Source organism: Heterocephalus glaber, unplaced genomic scaffold (genome assembly GCF_053883595.1).
Source record: "Heterocephalus glaber isolate CG9 unplaced genomic scaffold, H.glaber_assembly_v1.0 deba00001608, whole genome shotgun sequence".
In the NCBI taxonomy this organism is placed as follows: domain Eukaryota; kingdom Metazoa; phylum Chordata; class Mammalia; order Rodentia; family Bathyergidae; genus Heterocephalus; species Heterocephalus glaber.
Window position 1 is genome coordinate 19,818,486 of NW_028258379.1, and position 9,718 is coordinate 19,828,203.

Sequence of the window (9,718 nt, forward strand, 5' to 3'; positions counted from 1 at the left end):
TCTGATTCTGTTTCTTCCCCCTTACAATGACCTTTGTGAAGCATCTAACCCACATAAATGATCTCTCCATCTAAATGTCCTTAACTACACTTGCAAAGTCCTTGTCATATAAGGTAACATATTCTCAGGTATCAGAGATTAGGATACCTTTGGGGGAGGGGGCTATCATTCTACCACACTAAACCTGGGTTTTCTCAGGTGCAAAGTGAAAATAAGGACAGTAGCTACCTCCAACAGTTGTGGTACATGAAGAATGATGGTATATATAACTCTTAGCTGAATGCCTGACACATAATTATGTCTAATATTGTATTCTTATAAATAATATTTAACTAGGGATATGATATAAACAGAGAAACATTGTTTATATCATGGCATTTCATTCATGACCACCACAGTATTATCCATGATGCCAGACACACTCACAAAAAATGTTTCCTCATTTCCAGCACTCTTCAGACACACCTCTGCCTTTGGCAGAGTGAAAGATTTCAACTGGTGCATCTTATTACATGGGTGGTCAAGTTATTGAACTCTATTGACAAAAGGCTGGATTTTCCAGCAAGATGGAGCTTCATTAAAATTCTGCAGAGACTGAAAATTCAATAATCTTTCTCACAAAGCACTGCATGAGCAGGGCTGATTAGGCAATTTCTTTCTCATTCCATTCCTTTTGCTAAAAGCATTGCTACTTCTTCTTTGATACAAAAAGACAATCTTTAAATGAGCATTCACTATAGGTGATTAAGTGGAAAGTTTTAAAGGTGCCTGACTCCTTTCTCAAGGCCTATTTGAGGCCTTGAAAGGGGAGCAGAGAAAGAAATACAACAAAAGATTATTACCATATTTTGCCGTAAAATATAGCAAGGGTGATGCTAGTAAATGCTTTTCAGTTCACGACTTTTTGATTTGATTTCCGTCTTGTTTGCTCAAACTCACTTCTTTCCCATCTTCTCACTGCCTTCTCTCTTCTATTGCTTAGCCTTTCTACCTATTCTCCTGCTTTTCTTTAGAAGAATTAACTGGCTACACACAGCACACAGGTATGCCCAATAAGCCTCTCATCTCCCAAATTAAACCTAATGTAAATTGTGATGCATAATTTTTGATAAATGATTCACTGATACACATCAACTACATAGAGTTGTTCAATAAATGTTAGCATGATTAATTATAATAACAGGTAAGATCTGCCCTGTACAGATACCTTATCTGTAATATAACTTGATAGGATTCTTCGACTTGAGTCGTTATGAAGATATCAACCTACCCTATGAGAAAATAAAGCCACATATATGTTATACTAATTTTATGCTTCATTATATCTAAGAAAAATATAAATGATATCTACTGGAGTTTTGGTGAAAACTTTCCATTTCTCTTACTTAAGAAGTCTTTACTAGGGATTGCTAAAAATCTTCTTTCTAATCCTGTCCATAAGATAATATCCACGTTCTGCTGATGCTCTTAAGTTCAGGCCATTCAGTTCTTTCTTCACAACAACTCGCTCAGGGATGATTATCTATATAATCAATCTTTTTGTCTTCAATATATTATAAATTAAATACTAGATTCCAAATAACAGATTTTCATCCACTTTACTGTTAAGAAGACTTTGGTTCCACCCAATCCCTTTGTAAAGTTGCTGCTCTAGATTGCTCAGCTAGTCATTTCCATAAGGTTCCAGGTGTATTCACTGACCTGAGCACCCTGCTTGTATTTCTGCAATAAGAAGAGAATTTCACTATGCTTCCTTTGTCGGGAAGAGAAACAGATAAGGTCTATTACAGGTGAAATCTCTGTATATCAAACTCCACTGACCAGCTAAAGTATTTGGATATAAAAGAATTATACCATGAAAAATATCTACAGGCTTTATCTCCGGGCCTCAGAGCCTGGTCTCTCTGAGTCTTGAAGCAGAAACTGAAAGGAAGTACCCAGAAGCCATCCTGGGAGGAGAAAAGTCACACCCCATCTGGATCTTTGCCTTTTCCCGCCATCCTGCATGGTGCTTCATGGGCTAATACTGGGATATATATGTGGTCTGAAGTGTCGCATTGGATGCATAACATGAAATGACAAGCAGAAAAGGCAGTGTCTTCCTTGTGGCAGGCTGGAAGTAAGCATATTACAGAGCAGCTGCACCATGAGCCAAGATAGGGAATCACATGCAGGGAAGTCAGACAAGCACCTCAGGATTCACAGAGACTGCCAGAGGCAGCTGGGAAGCCACTGAAGCCAAGAGAGCCTGACAGGCCAGCCTGACACACTGCTGGGAGAGCTGAACTAGAGGTGTTTGAGCAAGGAGCTCAAGCCAATCATAATTACAAAGGGCTGTGAAGAAAACAGTAATGTGCTTTATGTATATTAGCAGAGCAAGGAGAAAAAGATAAACCATATTTATTGAATTTAACCCAGTTTGCTGAAACACACAGAGATGGGAAGCCTTTTGACTAGAAAACCCAGGCTCCCCATATCTTACTCATTCCTTCTTTTTTTCTATGTAACCATGATGTTCTATGCAAAATCATAAAATAGCCAATCAATGCATTTAGCTCACATAGCTAGTTCTTTCATTTTCTATGAAGATCTATCTTCCTTTCCCATTTTTGGATCCCACACCCTCAAGAAATCTTTACTTTCTTTGAAAGACTCCACTCTCAGATTGCTTTTTACGAGAATCAGTTTTCAGTCCTGCACACCTTCATGTGAATGTGAGTTGATTGTTTCCCTGACTCAAGGGAATTTATATCTTAAGCTATATAGTTCTACTGACACAAGTGAAAGGCTGTATCATAGAATAGCATTTCTAGAATCAGAAGTAATTTAGCAACATCATGTTCTAGGCATTTTAGAGATCAAATAGGAAAAAAAGAACTATAGAATGAAAATAATAGGTTTCTTTTCTCCTAGGCACTCCAACATAAACCTCACTTGCTTAGTCAAGAGTGCATTTCACTACTGCTGAAGTAAAGAGGACAGCTGATGTATCAGTCTCGTTAGCCACATGTATTTGCCAAAAGTTAAATCAATGTCAAGGTTCTCACATTTGAAAATAGAGGTAACAACATTGTACATGTCTGTCTAGCCCCAGATAGTCAGATGCCATCTCTCCCACCAGACTTTCAATTCCTTAAAAGGTATAGGGTGGGGAGGGTGGCAGAGGTAAGACATGCCATATTTATCTTTCTTACCCTATGGCTTAGCTCTGAGTCTCATACCTGTTAGTTGCCTGATAATTAGAGCTAACGCTTTGGATATTTTACTTGTGAAAGATACTTTGATTCTTACGACTGTCTTTTGAGAGAAAGAATATTATCAATCCTTTTTAACAATGAAGAATCAGAAGAGCAGAAAGTTCAAGCCACTCTTCCACAATCTCACAAAATAATCAGAAAACCAAGCCTAGGACTTGCTACCTACTCTACCTTTACATACAGCCATTTGAAGCTAGAGTTCTGTTGGTTCTTCTCTCATAGTCCATGCAATTTATTTTTTAGGTAGTGTTTGAGCTTTTTCTTGCTACCTTTATACTTCCTCTCCCCAGATCAAGTCATTGCCTCTTTTTTTAAAAATTTCAATTTGCTTTTATTTACTTTGTTTTAGAGTCTCACTAAATTACTCAGACTGGCCTGGAACTCATGATCCTCCTGCCTCAGCCCCTCAAGTAACTGAGATTACAGGAGGGAAACACCATGTCCAGAGTCATCACCTCTTAACTGTAATTAGGATACTATCTCCAGTAGAAACAGAGCTACAAAGCTACAAAAACATGAAATAAAAGTAGCACCTGCACTTAATCTGAGACCAAATTTTCTCATTCATACAGTAAGGATAATTATTGTTTTAAGAATTAGAAAAAAAACTACACAGTCCTTGCACATCAAAAGTGCTCAATACAGTAAATATTAATATGATAATCAGCAAGCTGAAATGACAGTATCTGTAAGAAATAGTTATAAGTAGAAATATAAATAGAAAGATAATATTGGATAATATTGTAGTTCATACATACAGATGCTTTTTGATTTATGATAAGGTATGTCTCAATAAACAAATTGTAAATTTAAAATACCACAAGTAAAAAATGCATCTACAAATCCCCATAGCTTAGCAACACTGTACATAACAGAGTATGTTATCATACTGCACATTAGCCAAAAAATTAGCTATATTCATTTCTATTTTCTATAGTAAAACAATTCATATCATCTAAATTAGGATCTCTAGAAGATATACTCTGTGTGTGTATAGGCACATTCATATACCTGTGACAGGTTGATGAACAAAATAAGTGAAAGACATTTTATTTTACCTTTATCAGTGTGTTGTCCCTGGGCTTACATGTCTAAGAAGACTAAGTTTTAAAAATACTGTTCATTATTTCTTAACTGTTAACTTGCAGAGGGAAAAGTGAGATGGAAATATATACTTTATGTCAATAGAAGTCATATTAATGGCTGTAGTTGATGCCAAAGAGTCATTTCTGGAGATAGCATATTTTTAGTGTAACCCTTTGATAAGGTCACCACTCTTGTGCTCCCAAAATAAATTAATAAAATAAAAACAAGTAACATTGTCATAACAGTTTTGTGATTTTTAGAAAAAGAGATAATCCATTGTGCCATGAGAATATTTAGAAATAAAAAAGAGCAGTAAGTGATACTTTGATAAAGATAGATAATAAAATGGATAACTAAGAGGTGACTGAAAAAAAAAGGATACCTATTTATGAAAAGAAGCAAGTACATCCTAGTATTATCTATGAACATGTCTTATCTCAGAAGACAGAGTCAGAGAGAGGCAAGTGAGAAAGAAAAAGTTACCCTTTGTGATCTATTTCTGAACAAAATGTAGAAGCCAAATGGAAAAGAGGTAATAGAAGCCCCAGAAGAAACAATTAAAAACAAACACCGGAATGTGATCATAATCAAATAAATTTGGTAGCAACTTCATAACATCTGAGGAAAAGATGGAAATACTCAAAATTGAAATATAGCTAAAAAGTGATAGAGAACAATAAGAAATAAAAACCTTCCATTAAATTTATCAGAAACACTACTGGGAAAGAAAAAAAAAGGTATCCAAAGAAGTCAAGGTGTCTAAGAAGCTTACCTTCTGTAGGCTCAGAATTGAAGAACTGAAGGAGAGTCACACAACCAAGTGGGAATGCATCTAATGAAAGGTCTCATGAAAAGTGTGCAGCTTCTTATAAGCCCACAGTGGACACAATACCATTTTGAGAATGTTGACGACAGAAGGAGGCACTTGAGAGGGCTGCATTCCATTACATAAATAATCAAAAGGCTGAGTTATCTACTGTTTTAATAGAAATGGATATAAAGATTTGGGGGGGGCTTGATAAAGATTACCCACCTTGTTTCCTTCTGAGAGACAAGACTCAGGGCCAAGGTTGAAATAATATGTACAAATAGATCAGAACATTCTGGAAAGAAAGGTAGGGCCATGAATGCATGTATAGCAGGAAGAGTGTGACAGACTACCGTGATCCTGAAGAATGCCTTCAAGGCAGGACAGGATACCAGGTGAGGGTAATTCTACATTGAGGAACTGAGCCTTATAATAGCATACAGGTTCATGAGGAAGGTTGGTTCTAGTACAAAGAAAGACCCTCTGATTGCTAATGCCCTAGTATGACAATGTGACTTGGGAATGTGAAATGAAAGAGTCCCTGGCTAGCATCCAGAATGAGTCAGTCTTAGCAAGGGCATTAATCGTGACCGAAGGACAGTTAAGGGAGTGATGTCACCCAGATGGAGTAGAAGATATCAGGCCTCATCCTCTCCCACACTATCTTTATTCACAAACCAAAACAGCCCACAGAGGGATAAAGTGTCCCTTAAAGAATTTGTTGAAACACAGTGGAGCAAAACAATGAAGAATACCTATATAGAAATGATCTCTGGTGAGATTAACATACCTGAGATGCCAAGAGATTGCTAGAAGCAAAGAAGAAAGGTGGAGACTATCGGCATGAAATACACAGTGGGCACTATCATGGTTCCCACCTGTCTGTTCTGTAGAGACAAGATCTCTTACCACTGAGGTAACCAATAATCATACTTTCTGGGGAACTCTAGAGAAGGAGGCATGGTACACACTCTTTGCCAACCCGAGAAGCAACTGTTATTGAACTTCTTTGAAAAAGGAGCCACAAACACTTCCAGTCCATATAGATTCTCTCCCAAAAGCCACACCTGCACTGATAGTACCCATGCCCTCCATGCCCAGGCTTAGTGGCTTCACTGTCTGTCTGTGTCCTACACAGCATAGTCACTGCCATATTCAGTTAGCCAACTAGACTCCAGAGACAAACTGTCACTTCATACACCCATTTCCAAGCACTAGCTCAGCTGCCTCAGAGAGCTAGGACCTCCATATCCCTGGAATCACTCTAACTCTGTGCATGCCTGTGCTTCCACTCTCAGCTTCCAAGATGATTCATGAGCATCGACACCTTGCATTCAGCTGTCAATATGGCAGCAGTGGTGCCCTGAGTAGCTTTACAGAGATTTCTTATGCATATACAAGCAGATAAATACACACTGTTAAGGCAACCTATTAATTGCAATCACACATTCCTGCACTTTGCTCTGTTTAGGGGACCCAGTAACTGGAAACCATCCCATAATAGTTCATTGAGATTCTTTTCCTTCCTTGTGAGAGCTGTCAAGTAATCCATTGTGTAATCTGTCCTCCACTGGACATTTAGGCTGTTTTCAGACTTTTTCTGTTACAAAAAATGCAGCAATGAATAGCTTGGTCTACAGATCATTTTTCATATTTGAGAGTAGATCTGATAACATAGTAGAAGTGGAATTGCTGGATTCAACAGTGTGAGCATTTGACAGATATTGCCTTCTTTCCCTCTACAAAGATTATGTAAATTTTGCTTTGAGCTTTTAGAGCTCCTAAAAGCTCCCAAGAAAGCTATTCGTAGAGCCACAGTCAACACATTTGGCTATATCGCAAAGGCCATTGGCCCTCACGATGTCTTGGCCACGCTTCTAAACAACCTCAAGGTTCAGGAAAGGCAGACCAGAGTGTGCACGACGGTGGCCATAGCTACCGTCTCCCTCTCCGAGACCTGCTCCCCCTTCACAGTGCTCCCCGCCCTCATGAATGAGTACAGAGTTCCCGAACTGAATGTTCAGAACGGGGTGTTGAAGTCGCTGTCCTTCTTGTTCGAATGTATTGGTGAAATGGGCAAAGACTGCATTTACGCCCTGACGCCGTTACTGGAAGATGCTTTAATGGATAGGGACCTTGTGCACAGGCAGACGGCCAGCGCGGTGGTGCAGCACATGTCGCTGGGCGTGTATGGCTTTGGCTGTGAGGATTCTCTGAATCACCTGCTGAACTATGTGTGGCCCAACGTGTTCGAGACGTCGCCCCACGTGATCCTTGCGGTCATGCGCGCGCTGGAGGGGCTCCGGATCGCCATAGGGCCGTGCAGGAGGCTGCAGTATTGCCTGCGGGGTCTGCTTCATCCGGCTCGGAAGGTCCGGGATGTGAACTGGAAGATCTACAACTCCATCTACATCGGCTCCTAGGACGAGCTCATCGCCCACTACCCCCGCATCTACAACGACGACAAGAACACCTACATCCGCCACGAACTCGACTACATCTTGTAGGGCCCCGGGCACAGCTGTTTCACCCTTAAACTCGCTTCAATTTGGTGATATACAATTTTAAACGTTGCAGATCAGTATAGAGCTGGTCCTAGGGGAAGAACTAGAAATCCAGTAGCATGATTTTTAAATAACCTGTCTTTGTTTCTGATGTTAAACAATAAACGCCAGTAGCGACCAAGAACACAGTGATTACACGTACTATACTGGAGGGATTTCATTTTTAATTCATCTTTATGAAGATTTAGAATTCATTCCTTGTATTTAAAGGGAATGTTTAATTGAGAAATAAACATTTGTGTACAAAATGCTAAAAAAAAAAAGATTATGCAAATTTTAAAATGTGCAATCTCTGTCACTCTTATTTATGAATGTCTAGAGCTATTTGATTAAAATGTTTCTAACACTCTAGCTACTTACCTGTGTGACCTGAGATGCTGATACTTATAAAAAGGGCAACTTCAATAATTTATAATTTCAAATTTTTATTTTCACCAAAAACATATATCCCAGTGACTATTTAATAAAGGTTCAAATTTGAAATATACAACTGTTATATTAATTAAAAAATAGAGCATCATCATACTCATAAGGCAAACACCTAGAAAAGACACACAAAAGATGAAAAATAAGAATCAGAGCATAAAAATAGAGAAAATAACCTAATTACAAAGGAAAACATTAAGAGGAAAGAAGGAACAAAGGATCTACAAAACAACCAGAAACTAATTAACAAAACAGCAATAGTGAGTCCTTACCTATCAATAATTATCTTCAGTGTAAAGGGATTAAAATTTCTAATCAAAAGACAAAGGATGGCTGAATGAAGAAAAACAAAACCTAATCCTTCAAGATGACAGAGTAGAGACTGGCAGCAAAAAACAACTTTTCCAAGACCTGGAATTGAGATCAAAGTAGATTATGCGCACTGAAACCCGTCCTCCCAAAGTTGTGAAAGGGGAGAGCAGGGTAGGGTAAAGGGTGATGGAGAGGAATGATCAAAGTATGTTATGTGCAAGTATGAATCTGCCAAAATGAAACCTTTTAATGTGCATAACAACAAAGAAGAGAAAAATAAAAATATTAGAAACCCAGTTATATGCTGCATACAAGATACTCACTTCACCTCTAAGGATACAAAGAAAGTGTAAAAGGAAAAGATATTTCATAAGATATCGACATAAGGAAAAAAGAAACAGAGCGGGGGAGGCTTAAGGGGGAGCTGTAATTACACCAGCTAAAATACACTAGGTTGAAATGTGTAAAATGAGACAAAAAAGGTCAGTATATAATGGTAAAGAGATTTACTTATCAGGAAGATACAAAACATATATACACTTAACTTTGAAGCACCCATAAAGCAAATATTAATTGATCTGAAGAGAGAGATAAACTGTAACAAAATAATAGAGGACTTTAATATTCCACTTTTAGCAACAAACAGATCATCCAGGCAGAAAACCAATAAGAAAACATTGTACTTGAACTATAGCTTATAGCAAGTAGACATAAACCTACACTGAACAGGTCCCTCTAAGAGCAGCATTATTCATATTCCGCTCAGGCACACATGGAACATTCTGCAGGATAGATCATGTTGGGCCTCAAAATACATTTTAATGAATTTAAGAAGACTAAAATCACAACTATCTTTTACAACCACAATGGTATGAAACTAGAAATCAATAATAAATAGGAAGAATTTCAGAAAATTAACAAATATGTGGGGATTAGTACAATATCTCCCTAAACAACTAATAGATCAAAGAAGAAATTACAAAGGAAAGTTTTAAAATACTTTCAGACAAATAAAAATGGAAATGCAGAATATTGAAATTTATAGGATGCTTCAAAAACAGTTCTAATTAGAAAGTTTGTAGCAATAAGCATCTATTTCAAAAAACAAAATTCTTAAATGACTTAAAGTTAAATATCAAGAAACCATAAAAAATAAATGAATTTCCAAATTAGTAGAAGGAATGAAACAATAAAGACCAAAGCAGAAACAAATAAAATAGAGACTAGAAAAAAATGATTAAAAGGCCAACAGCATTAAGTATGTC

General features: G+C 37.6%; 1 pseudogene; it reads left to right on the forward strand.

Annotated features, from left to right (window-relative positions):
* Positions 1–1,163: 1,163 nt before the first annotated feature.
* LOC147822778 (splicing factor 3B subunit 1 pseudogene) lies at positions 1,164–7,978 on the forward strand (annotated as a pseudogene).
* Positions 7,979–9,718: the final 1,740 nt, after the last annotated feature.